The sequence below is a fragment of the Triturus cristatus genome, chromosome 3_2 (genome assembly GCF_964204655.1).
Source record: "Triturus cristatus chromosome 3_2, aTriCri1.1, whole genome shotgun sequence".
Classification (NCBI taxonomy): domain Eukaryota; kingdom Metazoa; phylum Chordata; class Amphibia; order Caudata; family Salamandridae; genus Triturus; species Triturus cristatus.
Window position 1 is genome coordinate 297,151,004 of NC_140584.1, and position 17,959 is coordinate 297,168,962.

At 43.0% G+C, this 17,959-nt stretch overlaps 1 long non-coding RNA gene across 1 annotated transcript; it reads left to right on the plus strand.

Moving 5' to 3' along the window:
* Positions 1–11,338: 11,338 nt before the first annotated feature.
* On the plus strand, positions 11,339–17,713 carry LOC146857190 (uncharacterized). Its single transcript, XR_014979866.1, has 2 exons — positions 11,339–11,437; positions 14,071–17,713. It is a non-coding gene; the product is annotated as an uncharacterized LOC146857190 (long non-coding RNA).
* The last annotated feature ends 246 nt before the right edge of the window (positions 17,714–17,959 follow it).

Here is a 17,959-nt window from a genome sequence, read left to right on the forward strand (position 1 = left end):
TTGAAACTGCGAGACAAATGGACTGAGGATGGGATAGAATTAGATGATGAAACCTGGCAGGAAGCGGTCTCCTCTCCTAAAACAGTCGCTATCCCAGCACGACTCAGACTGGTGCAGCTAAAGATTCTTCATAGAACTTATGTAACGGGTCCCCAACTGGTGCATATGGGTGGACTGATGGATTGCTCTTGTAGGAGGGGATGTACACAATTGGGCAAATTCATGCATATACTGTGGCACTGTGAGCACATCCAGGAATACTGGCTCAACATCCATACGGTCATGAGTGAGGTGTTGGGGGCGGAAGTCAGGCCAGAAGCGCCCAGGTGCCTCCTTAACATCTGGGAACCCACCAACCTCACCACTTATACTATGAAATGGGTCACACTTGGATGCATGATTGGATCGCCAAGAGAAATATAGCCCAGCTCGGGGGGAGCCCCGCATCCACCGACGGTCATAGCTTGGGAGAGAGATCTAGACTGGTGTATGCTAAAAGAGAAAACAGTCTACGTGGCCCGGGGTTGCCCCCGCAAGGTTTGGGCCCCCTGGAGTACATACCGGGGCGAGATATGCACCCCCCCTGTGTGGCTTATGAGGATGATCCCCCATCCCCGTGACTTTCAGTGTAATTGAGTTGTTGTAATTTATGTAATCTGATCTCACTGTAACCCTCAATTGCTTCTGTGAATTTGTATCTTTATGTCGAGACTGTTTAATAAAAAACAATTATTAAAAAGAATGGATTATTAATCAACATATTATATGCAAAAGTCATGTGGTACATCATTAAATGTCAATGTGGCTTAAAGTACTATATGCGAACTTAAAAAGCAAATTTTAGAACATGTGCGAGCAAAAACAAATAATAAAGATAGAAGCAATGCAGTGGCTAAACACAGGGAATCCCATCATGACAGTAACTGGAAGAAATTGAAATTCTATGTAATTGAATAAGTAGAAAGTCTTGAACAGGGAGGTGACCGTGAACGCAAATTAAAAAGACAACGCGAATCACAGCACATTCTGAACCTATGTTTGCTTACTCCACATGGCCTGAATCAGAACAAAGAACTGTACATACATTTGTAATATTTTGATACTGTTTTGACTTCTCTTTTGTCTAAAGTACATTTTTTGGAAAAGTATATATAGAAAATATATGAATCAGCTGTACATAAGACTCACCTTTGCATCTGTTACTTTCACTCAATTTATGTGGGTACTCCAGATCCAACCGCACATGCATTCATATATAATTGATCATCAAATAATTGAGGCTGCAGTTTAGAAATGGATCCCTGCTTAAAATTGAGTGGTATTATACTCAGCAGAACGATTGGATAAATGGTGTTTTAATAATACAACACTGAGTGAATTCCTGGGTATCAACCTATATCTTGATTTTGTCTGATCAATACATGTGATTTGTTAAATATTTATCGATATGATCCAGAACTATAAAATTTACCGATTGCACTTTATATTTACGCAGGGATTTTTATATTTGACTGATACATTTTCTTGAAAAAATTGAAAGTAACAAGTTCTGCACCTCAACAATAGAGAATTATATTGCTTGCACATTTTCACCTTGTATCTCACGTATAATTCACACCGTGCACTACACATACCACAGGAAATGAGGTCTCTGTAAGAGGAAATAAAGGAAATTATTTACTTGACTCGTGAGCGCGATCCGGCTTCTTTCAAAAGGTTTGTGGTTGATGTGAATATATGGCGTGACTCTGCCGTGCAACGGACTCGCAGCGCCATAGAAACGCCATTATTAACCAGCGAAGAAAGGGAGAAAACTTTGTGTTGGATATATATATATATATATATGTATATATATATATATATATATATATATATATATATTACCTACTGGCGGTCGCCAGTAGGTAGTTATAGTTAGGACCCCTTTTACATAGGAAATCCGCAACATTCTATTTTGAATAACTTTGGCGCCGGTCGACGAATCCTCGCGAATTTTTCAAAATAGGTGGGGCGCTACGCTCCGCTCCTACCTTGAAAGTCTCGGGGGGATTCGTCAAGCGGGGGCTGAGATAAAAGGGGGGTCCCAAAACGCGTTTTTCCCATGCATTTTTCCACAGGACCTTTAGACACAGCTACAGCCCGAACGGCTGAACAGAATTACTTGAAATTGGGCAGAGAGGTAGTCCTCAGCTCAGGGAAGTGCCTTTTGTAGGTTTGGTGTAAATCTGTTCAGTAGATTCTGAGAAAATAGCATTTAAATCAATATATATATCTGTGGCAGCTTACCGTGCGCTTACGGTGCGCTTACGGTAAGCTTACGGTAAGCTTACGGTACGCGTACGGTGCCGTGCGCGAGCGCGATTCTGATTGGCTGTTAGATCATAGTAAACATTCGAATCGGTCGAAACCAGGAAGCGGCGGCCGCCATTTTCTCACTCGCACTGTCAGGGGGGTGAATAAAAAAGGTGGATAATGTGAAAAGGGGGCAGGCTCGACAGTTCCTGACCCCCTAGCCTTGGTCAGGGGGTCCCAGAAGGACCCTCAAGGGCAAAAATGAAATTTATTTTTTTTTCGAAAAATCGCCGTATGCGCGTAACGTACGCGCTCGGTGTAATCTGCGAAATTCCGCGAAATTCACGGAATTACGCGTACCGTGCGCGCACGGCAAAAAAAAATTTGCAAAAAGGAAAGCTTAAAAAAAAATAAAAAAAATTGTGAGGTAAGGTTGGCTCTTATAAGAGCCGTTGGGTTCATACAGGGATGGAGGAAAGAAAGAATGGGAGTATTATGAGCGTCTACAAACATGCTGGTCTATCTTATTGTTAATAAGGGGAAGACTGACCTCCCCAAAAACAATAAGACCACCACATTTTGTACACCTCATTTCAACACTCCCAAATCGAGGGTTGATGTCCAAAGGAAAAGAAGAAGGTGATGCTCCAACAACAGAGGAAGGGCTCAGCTGAGCTGCCGGTGATGTACTCGGCTGAGCATCTGAAGCTGGGCTCTGGTGACTTACTGAAGAGTTTTCTCCAGTATGTCGAGCAAAGGTCCTTGGGTGTCTGTCCTGGAGGTGTCTCATCATAGAGTGATTTCCAAAGGAATATTTCCTCCTTGGATTTCCTCTTGATAAAACACGACCACAAAGTGTGCAAGTGACCAATTGAGCATTCACCTTTTTCTCCCCCTCTGGAAAAGTGAAATACTCCCATACAAAAGAAGTCTTTTGTTTCCTCCTTCTCTGGATCATGGTGGTGCTGCTGGCCTCACTCTCAGAAGAGGTCTGCTGTTCTGCCATTGTATCCCAATGTCAATCCAGCTCCTGCTCCTAGAGAATCACAAGCAGAAATGAGGGGAATGGGTGTGGTGTGGGAAGAATCTGGAACTGAAAGTAGTTTCAACCAATGAAAAGTGTTCTTTCAAGCAGTAATGAGGGGAATGGGTGTGGTGTGGGAAGTTTCTGGAAGTGAAAGTAATTTCAACCAATAAAAAGTGATCTTTGTAAGTCACATGACCTGCCGTGCGCGCACGTGACGCTTACGGTGCGCTTACGCAGCGCTTACGTCACTTTCGCGCATGCGCATTACACGCCCCTGCGTAACCGCGACGTTGCTTCCGGGTATACGCGTACGGCACGCACGTATCACGTATGACGCATGCGCATTACACGCCCCAGCGTAACCGCGACGTTGCTTCCGGGTATACGCGTACGGCACGCACGTATCACGTAGGCGCGCTGCACTAATGACGTCCAGAGCGCGTAGCGTCAGCTTACCGTACGCGTATCCTACAAGCGCGTAGCGTCAGCTTACCGTACGCGCACGGAAAAAAATGCATTAAAAAAAAAAACCTTTCCATAATGCAGGATATAGTACATATATTATTATATAAAAAGGCTTACAAAAAATGACATAAAAAAAATTTGCATTTAAAAAACAATACAAATTTACTGAATTTGGGAATCACACACATTATAGTTAGAAATTTAAAAATCTTGCAAAGACACTGGAAAAACCATAGGTATCAAACATATTATAGTTAGGAATTAGCATTTAAAAAACCTTGCAAATTCACTGAAAAAACCATAGGTTTCACACACGTTATAGTTAGGAATTAGCATTTAAAAAACCTTGCAAATTCACTGAAAAAACCATAGGTTTCACACATGTTATAGTTAGCGGATATTTTACTGATAAAAAACCAGTGAAATTGCCCCGTTATAGTTAGTGCTGGCAACTATAACTCACGCGACCGCAATCCTCTGCTGATGACATATGTGTCTTTATGAAAAAAAATATTTGTAATATATGTATAGCTAAAAATGTATGGAAGAAGACATAGGCAAATAAGTGTCTAAATACAGTATTAGCATCAGCAGAGGATTGCGGTCGCGTGAGTTATAGTTGCCAGCACTAACTATAACGGGGCAATTTCACTGGTTTTTTATCAGTAAAATTTCCGCTAACTATAACATGTGTGAAACCTATGGTTTTTTCAGTGAATATATATATATATATATCATATTTATTTGATTTTCTTGAATTAAAACAAATCATGAAAAGAGAGAGCTTGGCACTATGCCAAGAAACAAACTATTGTGTTTTGAATCGGCATTACATGAAATAAGTTGTAGTCTGTTTTCCATGTTCATTTAGGAACTAATCATGTGACTCTGTGACTTAGGTTTAAATGTAATTGATTTGTTCGCGTTAAACTGTGTGAGCAAGGCAGTTGTGCCGAAACGCGTAGCGAAAAAGAATAAATACCCAAGCCGGATGGCTGAAAGCATCTCCAGTGTCGGTGTCCGATTTTTAAAGAAGTCGGGTTTGTTTGGAATATATATATATATATATATGCGACTTTAGTAAAAATAAATATATGTGCCACAATAACCCCTTTTTCATAACAATTTTACTTATAAATATGCATTTATTACTACAGTATGGAGGTCAATTCCAGTTTACTATCACAGCAGAGCAGAATGTAAATGTTGTGGACTTGTAAAGCGCACAGCTGCCCCAGCAACGGGGCGTCCCGGCGCTGTAGACCGCTGGGGAACCCGTCCTAGCTATCCCTGTGAGATGGTCCCTTTCTGGGTATCTCCAAGGTGAAACCAGGCATCCCCGGCATTTGTGGGGGGCCGTTGTAGAGATGAGGCAAGCTTAATGCCCAGAGTTGCCGAGTGTGTTCCTGGTTAGAGTAGGTACCAAGGCGAGAATTATCGAGTCCGTTTTGACCCTGGTCCACGACCCTGCCGCGTCGGGAATTGAACCCTGGTCCCTGGCCGATTCTCTGCTTACGGGTCTGCCGCCTCTAACCAGTGAGCCACACCTCTCCACAATGACCTGAGAATAATAATTTTAGCTGCCTCACAGATTGTCATAACATTTTCTTCACACATGGAACCAGCTCTCTGTCATGACATCTCTTGAGACTGATTATACCTTGTGCAACAGATCTAGCCTCTTGGATCCTGGTTTTTGTTAAATACATTTGTTTAAACAAATACAGATGAAAAATATCATAGCATTAACATATAGGCAGATGCGCAGAGCAGAACATTGAAAGATAACGCCTCATCCTCCTATCGGGCTTTTCATAAGCAACAGCAGGATGCTCTTAATCATGCCCTCACTAGGAACATTCCAGTCCTGATCGGTGGCGTGGAAGAGGACACCGTTCGCTTAGACAGCTTGATCTGTGAGACTGTTAACTTTCTAGCCCCCATTAAAAAGAAATTTCAGGCCACATCATTCTCGTCGGCTCTTTGGTTCAATGCCGAGCTCAGAACATGCAAGAAACATTGCAAGCAGCTTGAGAGAGCTTGGAGACGGAAGTATCATCCTGATGTTAAGGCTGAATATAAGAGCGAACTAAAGGAGTATCAGGGGAAGCTGCACCTAGCTAAAAAGAGCTTCTACAACACTAGGATTCAGGAAGCCGACATCAAAGCAAAGGATATCTATAAAATCGCTGACTCCTTTCTCCGCCCTGTGGTCACATCTAGAGTCTCCACCCCTTTGGCTGAGTGGTGTGACGAACTTGACATTTTCTTCCCCGAAAAAATCAACACCATTCAAAATAGTTTCCAAAACAGAGCTCTGACTCCCCTTACACAGAGCCCGGTGCGCAGGGTACTGGCATCTCCTTTGACGTATTCTTCCGTAGACGCATTTGCTCGCATCTCTCCCTCTAAGTCTCTTGCTGCATTAAGGTGCTTAAATCTGGCTCCCACCTTGACCCCTGCCCAATTGCAGTATTAAAGATGGCACCTTCCATCAATGCCATGGTGAATTACATATCTAACACCTCGCTGGCAAAAGGTGTGGTTCCATTACCTTGGAAAAAGGCTAAAGTGCTCCCCCCTGCTAAAAAACAGCAGCGGGCCCCAAGCAAGCAGGAAACTGTAGGACCATTTCCCTTCTTCCTGCTCTCTCCAAGATCCTGTAGAAGGAAGTTAACCATATCCAACATAAAGAGAGAAAGGGTTATAACAACAAGTGATACTCCCATTCCCCTCGAGAAAGATTACATACACAATAGAAGGAGTATTGCCTCGAAGAAATCAGCGATGAAATCCACGAGATACGACAAGAGTGGAAAAAAGGGGAAAACTCTTCCTTTTAAAAAAAAGACCCTTACTCAACCAACCTAGTTGGTGACATGCTTCATCATAGGGGTCCCACCGAGCAACCGAATGCTACCCGGGTGTGCTTCAACACCTGATTTACAATGGAGCTGGTTATTCTCAACAATAGTGCAAGAGGTGAGTTAAAAATGTCTTTATTGTACTTCCTCAGATTTATTGCGCAGCAATAAGACAAGATTAAAACCAGTGTGTGATACCTTAGGAGGCATGAATGGCCAACGGTATCTACAATAAAAAAGTGATTGTGTTGTTCTACATGTTTCAACCTGTAGGTGGTAATACTAGGTTTTCTTCAGGACCAAGTTTAATGACCCGAGCGGTATGCACACACTAAGGTGCACCAGGACTCTGAGTCACTTGTGAACCATACCGTGTACTCACGTATGGTGACCTCTCAGCCTTTTTAGAGAGGGTAGTAAATATATGGTCCACTCCCAGCCTTCTGTGAAGGGGAACAATATGAAAAATAAATTAACAGTCACACATAGTTCATGTTATTACTGTTTGGTGATCAAGAAAACTCTTTTGTATCTGATTCGTGAACTCATCCACAGTGGAATGTGCAGTATCAAACACATGCCTTGCTTCACAAACATGTTAGTGCATTTACGAGTCCACATACTCGCGATGGTATACCAATATAGAACAGGAGTGAAAACACCCCTATCAGTACAAACATTTCCCACAGGAACATTCTTCAGTGGGTGTCTCGATGCTCAACCAATAGTGAGCGTGTATTGAAAGTCGGAGTCATTCAAAGCTAAATGCACCACTTGTGCACAAAATGCATTAAGACTATTATGACACGAGGGAAAAGAGTAATCAAGGTTAAGGCTTACTGAGGACTAGTTGCTGCCTCGCCTCATGGAATCCGTGGGGAGGACGCTGACTCTAGTCGCACTCTGTGGATATAAATCAAGAAGTTCTGCGGATATTATGTGTTAAAAATAATGACTGAATCAAGCGGAGCCCATCCGCGTCTGTTGCTAGTACTTACTGCGTCAAACCATGCCGCCCGATTGTCCGCCTGCGTTGAAGCCCTGCACGAAATCCCGAGGATCCAGCTGTCGGCGTCTCCCCTCGCTTATAACCCGGAAGCTAGCATTGTGTTCCGTATCACGTAATGTGTGACGTAGTCGCACAACCGCGTCAAGAAAGGGGGCGTGTTCAAAGACGGCTGGTAATGTGAATAATTTGGGAGGATATCCTGAAGAGTTTTTAAAAAATGAATACACGAACACAAGAAGGAGTGACTGCTAATGGGTAACAGTGCGACTCTGGTGTGTATAGTAGAATGAACAACTTGATTCATAAAGATGAAAAGTATTGTGCAATGTAACTAAGGCAAAAGGGACACATGAACAGAAAAGAGGTTACCGTGTAATAGTTACACAGTTAGGAATAGATCTCTTTTAGTACTCAGAACTTGGGAGAGGATCTATATTAGGTACTCAATCAATTTTAACCCATCCCTAGGCTGGCTCAGTGTGTTAAAATAAGCAATGGTACAGACATAGATGCTCATGATATACGTAGGAAAAAATGGGGACTTCATCTTTGTTTGACAGAGTTCCACGGTATGTTATCATAAAGCCCGTTTTTGTTTAAGGACATCCTGTAAATCCAACGTTGCTCTTTCTCAAACAGGCGTTGTTGAGTCTGTTCATTGGGGTTTACATGTTCAATAATTGTCCATTTCATGTCGTTAGTGGTGTGGTTAGCCTGGAGGAAATGCTCCGTCAATTTAGTTGTTCCTTTTTTACACCTGACTGTGCTGCGATGTTCACAGATTGTTTGTTAGATTTTTCTTCTGGTCACACTGACGTATTGTAGACCACAGGGGCATGTTACAAGGTATACAACATTCGTGCTGTTACAGTTAGTGTGCGCCCGTAGTGTCCACACCTTTCCCGGTTCAAGGTTCAGAGTTTTAGTTGCAGGGTTGAGATGGCACACACTGCAATTGCCGCAGGGATAGTGGCCCACAATGCTAGGTAGGCCCCACGTGTTCAAGACTGTGGAGTTCTTGTCCTGTTCTTTTCCACGAGGATGGGTATTTACCAGAATGTCTCTGAGACTCATAGCCCTCTTAAAAAAACATGGTGTTTTTTCCCAATGTTGGGCACCTGTCTGGAGGATCCCCCAATGTTTATTTATGGAATGGGTCACTTGATTGGAAACCGTGCTATACGTAGTAACGCACGTTAAAGGGATGTCTCTTACTGTTGTTCTTCTTTCTTCCAAAAGGACATCTCAGTGTCGATTCCTTGCCTGTTTTTGGCAGTTGTTTAGTATCCTCTCAGGGTATCCCCTCTCTGTTAGGTTTTTTGGAGAGGTCTGTTGCTTGGATTTTGTAGTCACTGAGTTTGCTGCAATTACGTCTCAGTCTAACGTACTGTCCATAGGGTAGATTTTCCCTCAGTGCCCTGGGCTGAAAACTTTCGAACCAAAGCAAGTTGTTCTTCGCTGTCGGCTTGTGGTAAGTACTTGTTTCCAGTTTGCCATTTTCTTTCGTGATTACGATGTCCAGGAACACCATGGTATTATAATCCACCGAGTGGGTGAACCTCAAGTTCCTATCACAGGAGTTGATCCATGCAATGAAATCCAACAGAATGTTATTGGCTCCTTGCCAAATGGTGAGAACATCATCAATGTATCTTTTCCAAAATACAAGATGTGTAGAAAAAGGGTAATATAAACTTCTTCTCAAAATCAAAAACGTAGAGCCCGGCCACACTTGGGGCGAAAGTGCTGCCTTTGAAGTTCCGCCTACTTGGAGGTACAAGTCCCCCTCGAATTCGAAGTAATTTCTCTTAAGGGCTAACTTAATCTCCTAAAGGATATAACTGTTGATGAGACAACGGTCCTAGTGAGCTTCGACATCGAAAGCCTGTATACTAGTATTCCCCAAGATGACACCCTGGAAGTACTGAGAAAGGCTGTGATTGAAACAGAATGGACTCACACAACACCTAGACATTTTATTCTCGAGTGTGCCACATTAGGCCTTAAAAGAAATTACTTCGAATTCGAGGGGGACTTGTACCTCCAAGTAGGCGGAGCCCCGAGTGTGGCCGGGCTCTACGTTTTTGATTTCAATGAAGAAGTTTATACACATCTAGTATTTTTGGAAAAGATACATTGATGATGTTCTCGCCATTTGGCAAGGACCCAATCACCTTCTGTTGGATTTCATTGCATGGATCAACTCCAGTGAGAGGAACTTGAGGTTCACCCACTCGGTGGATTATAATACCATGGTGTTCCTGGATAACGTAATCACGAAAGATAATGGCAAACTGGAAACACGTACTTACCACAAACCGACAGCGAAGAACAACTGGCTTAGGTTCTAAAGTTTTCACCCCAGGGCACTGAGGGAGAATCTACCCTTAGACTGAGAAGTTATTGCAGCAGACTCAGTGACTACAAAATCCAAGCAACAGACCTCTCCAAAAAACCTAACAGAGAGGGGATACCCTGAGAGGATACTAAACAACTGCCAAAAACAGGCAAGGAATCGACACTGAGATGTCCTTTTGGAAGAAAGAAGAACAACAGTAAGAGACATCCCTTTAACGCGTGTTACTACGTATAGCACGGTTTCCAATCAAGTGATCCGTTCCATAAATAAACATTGGGGGATCCTCCAGACAGGTGCCCAACATTGGGAAAAAACACTATTTTCTTTTAAGAGGGCTAGGAGTCTCAGAGACATACTGGTAACCACACGTTCTCGTGGAAAAGAACCGGACAAGACGTCCACAGTCTTGAATGCGTGGGGCCTACCTAACATTGTGGGCAACTATCCCTGCGGCAATTGCAGCGTGTGTCATCTCACCACTGCAACTAAAACTCTGAACCTTGAACATGGAAAGGTGTGGACACTCCGGGCGCACACTAACTGTAACAGCACAAATGTTGTATACCTCATAACATGCTCCTGTGGTCTACAATACGTCGGTATGACCGGAAGAAGAATCAAACAAAGAATCTGTGAACATCGCAGCACAGTCAGGTGTAAAAAAGGAACAACTAAATTGATGGAGCATTTCCTCCAGACTAACCACACCACCAACGACATAAATGAACAATTATTGAACAAGTAAAGCCCAATGAACAGACTCAACAACGCCTCTTTGAGGAAGAGCAACGTTGGATTTACAGGACGTCCTTAAACAAAAACGGGCTTAATGATAACATACCATGGAACTCTGTCAAACAAAGATGAAGTCCCCATTTTTTCCCACGTATATCATGAGCATCTATGTCTGTACCATTGCTTATTTTAACACACTGAGCCAGCCTAGGGATGGGTTAAAATTGATTGAGTACCTAATATAGATCCTCTCCCAAGTTCTGAGTCCTAAAAGAGATCTATTCCTAACTGTGTAACTAATACACGGTAACCTCTTTTCTGTTCGCTTGTCCCTTTTGCCTTAGTTACATTGCACAAGACTTTTCATCTTTATGAATCAAGTTGTTCATTCTACTATACAAAACAGAGTCGCGCTGTAACGCTTTAGCAGTCACTCTTTCTTGTGTTCGTCTATTCATTTAAAAAAAACTCTTCGGGATATCCTCCAAAATTATTCACATTACCAGCTGTCTTTGAACACGCTCCCTTTCTTGATGCGATTGCGTGACTATGTCATGCGTCACGTGGTACGGAACACAATGCTAGCTTCCGGGTTATAAGCAAGGGGAGACGCCGACTGCTGGATCCTCGGGATTCCGTGCAGGGCTTCAACATAGGCGGACAATCGGGCGGCATGGTTTGACTCAGTAAGTACTAGCAACAGACGCGGATGGGCTCCGCTTGATCCACTCATTATGTTTAACACACAATATCCGCAATACTTCTTGATTTATATCCACAAAGTGTGACTAGAGCCAGCGTCCTCCCCATGGTTTCCATGAGGCAAGGCAGCAGCTATTCCTCAGTCAGCCTTAACCTTGATTCCTCTTTCCCTTGTGTCATAATAGTCTTAATGCATTTTGTGCACAAGTGGTGCATTTAGCTTTGAATGACTCCGACTTTCAATACACGCTCACTTTTGGTTGAGCATCAAGACACCCACTGAAGAATGTTCCTATGGGTATGTTTGCACTGATAGGAGTGTTTTCACTCCTGTTCTATATTAGTATACCATCGCGAGTATGTGGACTCGTAAATGCACTAAGATGTCTGTGAAGCAAGACTTTTTTTGATACTGCACATTCCACAGTGGATGAGTTCACAAATCAGATACAAAAGAGTAGTCTTTAAGGCTATGGTCCTTATGCATAAGGCATTGCACTAGATGGGCCCGTCATATCTCAGTGAGAGGATCAGAGCATACATTCCTGCACGCACCCTTCACTCTTCTTCAGCGTACCTGGCAAGAGTGCCACACATTCAGGCGCGCAACACCCATTGGACTCACAGGGCTTCAGCCCCCCCCGTCGTGTGTGGCAGCCCGGGATGAGGCACCTTCCTGGGCAAAAAAGCAGCCGCACCCGAGCACTTCACAGGTCTTTAAAAGACCATTTGCATGTTAATGAGGCCTCGCTGTTGTTTCACCCCTTCTAAGAGCCCCTGCAGCTCCACTCTGCCTATTGCTTAAAGTTCAGCCCCCCCCGAAACTTTTGCTCAGCCCCCCCCGAAATTTTTGCTCAGCCCCCCCCCGAAATTTGGCTCTAGTTGCGCCTCTGCACACATTAATCGTCTCAGAATTGGTGGGAGATCCTTTTCCTATCTGTGACCACTCTACTGGTAATAGACTCCTACCAGACCTACGGCTTGCTCACAGCCTGGGTATATTCAAGAGGAAATTAAAAACCTACCTTTTTAACAGCTAATCCAGTTGCCTGCTCGATCTCCCACTGCCTTGCGCCAGGACACTTTGCTGAGTAACTGTGCGCTTTACAAAACAATATAACAGAACATGACATGACATTTACATATTAGCATACCGTTGTTAAGGGAGGAGGTGGGCATTATGGCTTATTTGAGGCATTGACTGGCCCTCTCCACGCTGAGAAATAGTAATAAATAGCATATTACATTCTGTGCATCTGCACATCTACTCTCTCTCTCTGAATATATAAAATGTGTTTTATGCAATATTAAGCATTATTGTAAGTCAAATTATAAATGCAAAGCTCAAGTAAAAATAGCATTCTCAGGAAATTAAAAACATGCATTCTGAAATGTGCATTTTATTTTTCAGTATATTGACAAAATAGAGTAGGTTTCGCAATATTGCTATATAAAGAACAAGCATTTGCAATGCAATAGGTCTCGCATTACTAAAAGTTTGAGCTATTGGTTTTGCAAGTAGTAAAGCAGCGCCAGTTGCTCAAACTTTCAGTAATGCGAGACCTATTGCATTGCAAATGCTTGTAATATGCCGGCATGAATGGATAATATAACTCTGTAATGCCGATCTTTTTTAAAATAAAAGTATTTCAACTGATGATGAAAACAAATAATGCGCCTCCCGGTATGGTTTTTGGACAGAAAAATAAAACAAACTTTATTTTGAGCTCCTAGAGTGTTGTAAAGTACTGAATCAAACAGGAAGTTAGTCAGTAGTAAAAGTGTAACAGAAGTAGGACTGAAACTGCGCGAAGCCATAGCATCGTTTTAACGTAGCAGACATGTAATATTTAGTTGCCTATAATATGAAATAACTATAAATAATGTTTTATCTAACACAAGTGAAATGGTAGTTTAATTATCAAATAGGTCGTGCAATGTAGGCTCGCAGAATAAGCATAGAAACATGCATCATGCCCACGCGATCTTCTTTGCATTAGCCTTCTTGTCCCCAGTAATAGTCCTTCACTGCAAAACATTTTTAACTGCACCCCCCGCCATTTCGCAGCGTGTTTTAAGTGCGGGAGGTGCAGTAACATGAGTGATTGGCGTTGCGCAGTTTTTCCGGACCACCCAGAAGAGGCTACACTGTACAAGTGCATTTAAATACTAGAACGCATGCATATCCACTCTAATGAAGATATGTTTGTAGGTGTGCTGTTAAACACCTGGTGTTTGTTTCAAAATCGATGTATTTTTTTTTTTTATAAAACAATAGTTTGAAACTGAACAGTACTTGTACCAGAAACAACGCCTGTAATGACTTGGAGCCCAACCGTAAATGTCCCTTCAGCCCCAGATTAAGAGCTCCTCCGGTAACTTCAGGTACTGCTACTGCCTTTACAAGTGCATCGGACCATCACAATAGCGTTAGCGTTGTTAATTACATTTGAAGCAGGGCTGCTGCACTGAGGTGTGCTTGGGTCTGGTGGCAAAGGGCCTTTTAAAGTGTGTTTTGGTTGGGTATTACATACCTGTCATGGTGACATATGACCTACTCCTGCACCTCGTGCCACACGCCACAGTGGGTTCCTAAACTAAATATTTCCATTTCCAGGACTGCTGGTCAAGAAGTTAGCTGCCTGGAGAGAACTGTACACAACACATAGGGGACCAGGCCAGCAGTGACTTTCGGCAGAACACTTGGATGTGACGGCCCACTGGCACCAGCAGCAGTATAGACACAATGTCATCTCCTGGCAACACCGTGAAAGTCTGCTACTGACAGCGCAATGTGACAGCCGAGTACCTGGGCAGCTGCCACCATGCACCAACCTGTGTACGGGGGCCAAGACCCAAAAGCGGACATTGGACCCCGCAGCGCTATGGCACCTACTGTCAAACTGGACTTGGTGTTTGTTAAAGTTAACATCAGATACAAAATTAAATAATCAGACAATCAAAACCCTTTTTTATTTATGTTTCATATATTTGTTCGATAAATAAAAGTGGTGAAAAGAAATGTGAAAATATGCAGACTAAATATGGTGCCAAAGGGAGCCCCGTGGTAAGCGGTACTACACCCACCGCCTGCACCTTGCAGGAAAAAAGGGAAGTAGATGCCATTTCGCAGCATGCTGTACGTGCAGGAGGTGCAGTAACATGAGTGATTGGCATCGCGCAGTTTTCCCATCCCCCACCCCTGACGAAGCCACACCATACAATTGTACATCAGACAAAAACATCCCGCACTTTATTTATGTAGGGAGGCGAAGGAGAAAGCGGCAGCATGTAAATGCACGAAACAAAGGTGATATTGACACAGAAGAGGGAAAACAAGCGTAGCAAGCCCGCGAGTGGTGCGCACGCGCGACATTTGGTTTCACTTATCGTGCCTGGGCACGATAATTGAAACCACATGGCAGCGGTGCGCGTAACAGACACCAATAGGCCATGGGCAGAGCAATGCGCCCGCCTTTGGCCAACTACACGCTGTCTTTGATAAAAGGACGCACGCAAAGGCCAATAGCGTTGCCCAAAAGGAAAAGCACATGCACAAGCGTGTGCGATTCCTAGGTCCATTTTCAAACCCCCTACAGGAGGTCTCTCGCTGCGCGAGCAGTGGTGCACACTGCAACGCTAGGCGCAAGACCTTAAAAAACAAAGTGCAGTGTGGCACAGTGTAACTTTCTGCTAACAGGATTCAGGTTCTGAGTTTGCAATGTTTGTTTTCACATATATGGATGGATTCATTCGCAGATGCTTGCATCAAGGATGGGCAGCAAGGGTGAGCTTGTCGGGTGTGTTGATGCTATCATTGTAGCACCCTCATTGTGAAAGCTTTTTTTTTTAATCAGCACTGAAAGAAAGACAAATATTGTGAAATCATTCATTTAACTTTTTTGTTTGTTTAGAAAGGCTAAATATCTTCCAAATGAATCGAGATTTCACCTGGCTGCAATTAAGTAAAGTCTAGATTTTATGAAGGACACAAAGGCTAGTTTCATGCATTAATTCACATGCTATATGGGTCTCCAATTTATCAAGTCCCTACCGGCAACTGGTTCGGGCTCCATTGTCCAAAACACAACATAAACATTATCACATATGACAGATGTTCTGTGTGCGCACCATCCTGAAGAGTAGAACAGCACATGTTCTATTTTTGGTGAAACACTTAATGACTATTACCAAAACTACCAAATAGAATAGTCAAACATAAATATTCGAATATATAATGCAAAAAAGTATGCTGAGTGAAAGAAAAATATCACTGAAATTATAAAGCAAAATATCCACATTCAGTTATTAATGAAGAAACCACACATAGCTGCTATATGTAGTAATGCTACGGTGGGAATATGGTCCCCAATCGAGCTGCCTGTACGTCTTAGAACATCTCTTGAGATTTTTAGATCATCCAGGTGAATGCCTAATATCATGTCCTAATCTTCTAAGGGTATCTGTTAGGCCTGTCAGCTCTTGGCGTGGTTTCCTCTGGCTTTTTCCTTCTGACCGCCTTTATTTGATCATGTGCTGAATTTCGTTTTTGCTGGTGTTAGGACTCTGGGCACTTTGCCACTTCTGATCAGTGCTAAACTGCAAGTGCTTCTGTTTAGAATGCTTCTGGATTGAGGACATTCTATCAGGAAGAAGAGCTGGATGCTGTCCGGAGGAAATGCCACTCTGCTCTTTGATTTGCTGTGTTGGCCTGCTGCTTGCTGTTTCTGTCCTGAGAGTGAAAAGACTGAACTTTGCTTTCTACATCCTGCTTTCTGCGGTTCTGTAAGGGCTTAAGTTGAGCTTGTCTCCTGTTAAGAAGTCTTAAGGCCATCAAAGACTTTACCTAACAGCACCAGGGCTCCCTTGCTGAGAGTCCTGTCTTGCCAACTGGTGCCAAATCCAGTTTATGGGCCCTTGGAAGTGAGTTCTGGTGATTTAAAGTAGAAAATTAATGCACCGGCTCCCAGCGTCATTCGGAATAGGTGCATCCTTACAAAACTCAACGCATCACCACTGCCCGCACCGAAGCACGGTTCCCGCTCAACGTACCAACCGCAACTTACAACGCAGGCCCCAGCTTTCTGTCGCAGCGCCTCCAAGGAATGGCCGCTGCATTTTTGGGCACCACATCACCTACGTTCGTGACTCACATTTCTGACTCTGACGCAGTGCCTGCTTTGACCCGGTGAAACCAACACAGCGAGGCTTGACATGGACGCATCATCAATGCACTGTCCCTGAGCACTGCTTTCATCATTGACACCGCACCGCAGTAAGGAACTGACGCATCACCTCCCCTGTGGCAGTAAGGAACCGATGCCTCACCTCTCATGCCTAGCAGTAAGGAACCAATGTATCACTGGCTTTTTCTACGGTTCACCTCCCCTGCACCTTGCATTGTCTGTGCCTTTTAACACATCTATGGTACTTTGGCTTACTCAAGCGCATCTATTGATTTTAAGGAACTACAATTGCATTTAACCTTTTAAAAGTGATGTCTTGAATTGTGCATGTTGGATTTTTGTCGTTTTGGTCTTGTTCTATTCAGATAAATATTGTGTCTTTTTTTTTCTAAAGTGATGTGGACTCTTTTTGTAGTGTTTTCACACTGACTCTGTACAAATATTTTACACATTACCTCTGGGATAAGCCTGACTGCTTGGTGCCAAGCTACCAAGGAGGTGATCAGGGGTTATCTTAGCTGTGTGACTGCCTTACCCTTACTAGAGTGAGGTGTCCCTACTTGGACAGGATGCAAACCACAACCCCATTTCTAACTGTCCCCATAAATGCCACATATTTACATCAATGGCAGAATGACAACAATTTACATGTTGCATGAAAAGTTAGGTACATCAAATTAACTTCAACCAAATAAACAAACGGCATGCTACGTGAGAGAGATCAGCTCCATGATCATTAGCAGAGTTCCACCCTGGTGTACATGGTGAGAAATGTTCAAATTATATTAAAAACATGAAGAGGTAACCTCACTTCAACAATGGGAGGTGAAAAGAGAAGAGAAGAAATACAGGTGGAACAAAATGAATGCAGGTGATTATCCTAGATTCATAGACAATTCTTTATCTGAAGTAAGTCCATTAGATAGGAGTGTAAAAGCAGTTATGTGTCTTGATTTCAGTCTACACAATGCTTGAGTCCTATTGCCTCCACTTATGTTAGACTCAATCCTAACAAATGTAAGTAATTGTAACAAATCACTGTTCTGGTGAACATAAAAGTTTCAAGCAACAGTATATTGGTTATTAACATGTTTGATTGCAATAATATGTTCCTGGACTCGTTTCTTCACAGTGTTAACGGTACGCCCTATATACATTTTGCCACAAGGTCGCATACGACTATATATACAATAATCTGAATCACATGTCAATGGTTTTGTAATGATGTATTCCCCGCTCCTACTTAGGACAATGAACTTACTTACATTATTGCTGTTTAACACACTTTGCAACCCCTACACTGCAAATTGGAAGAAGTGT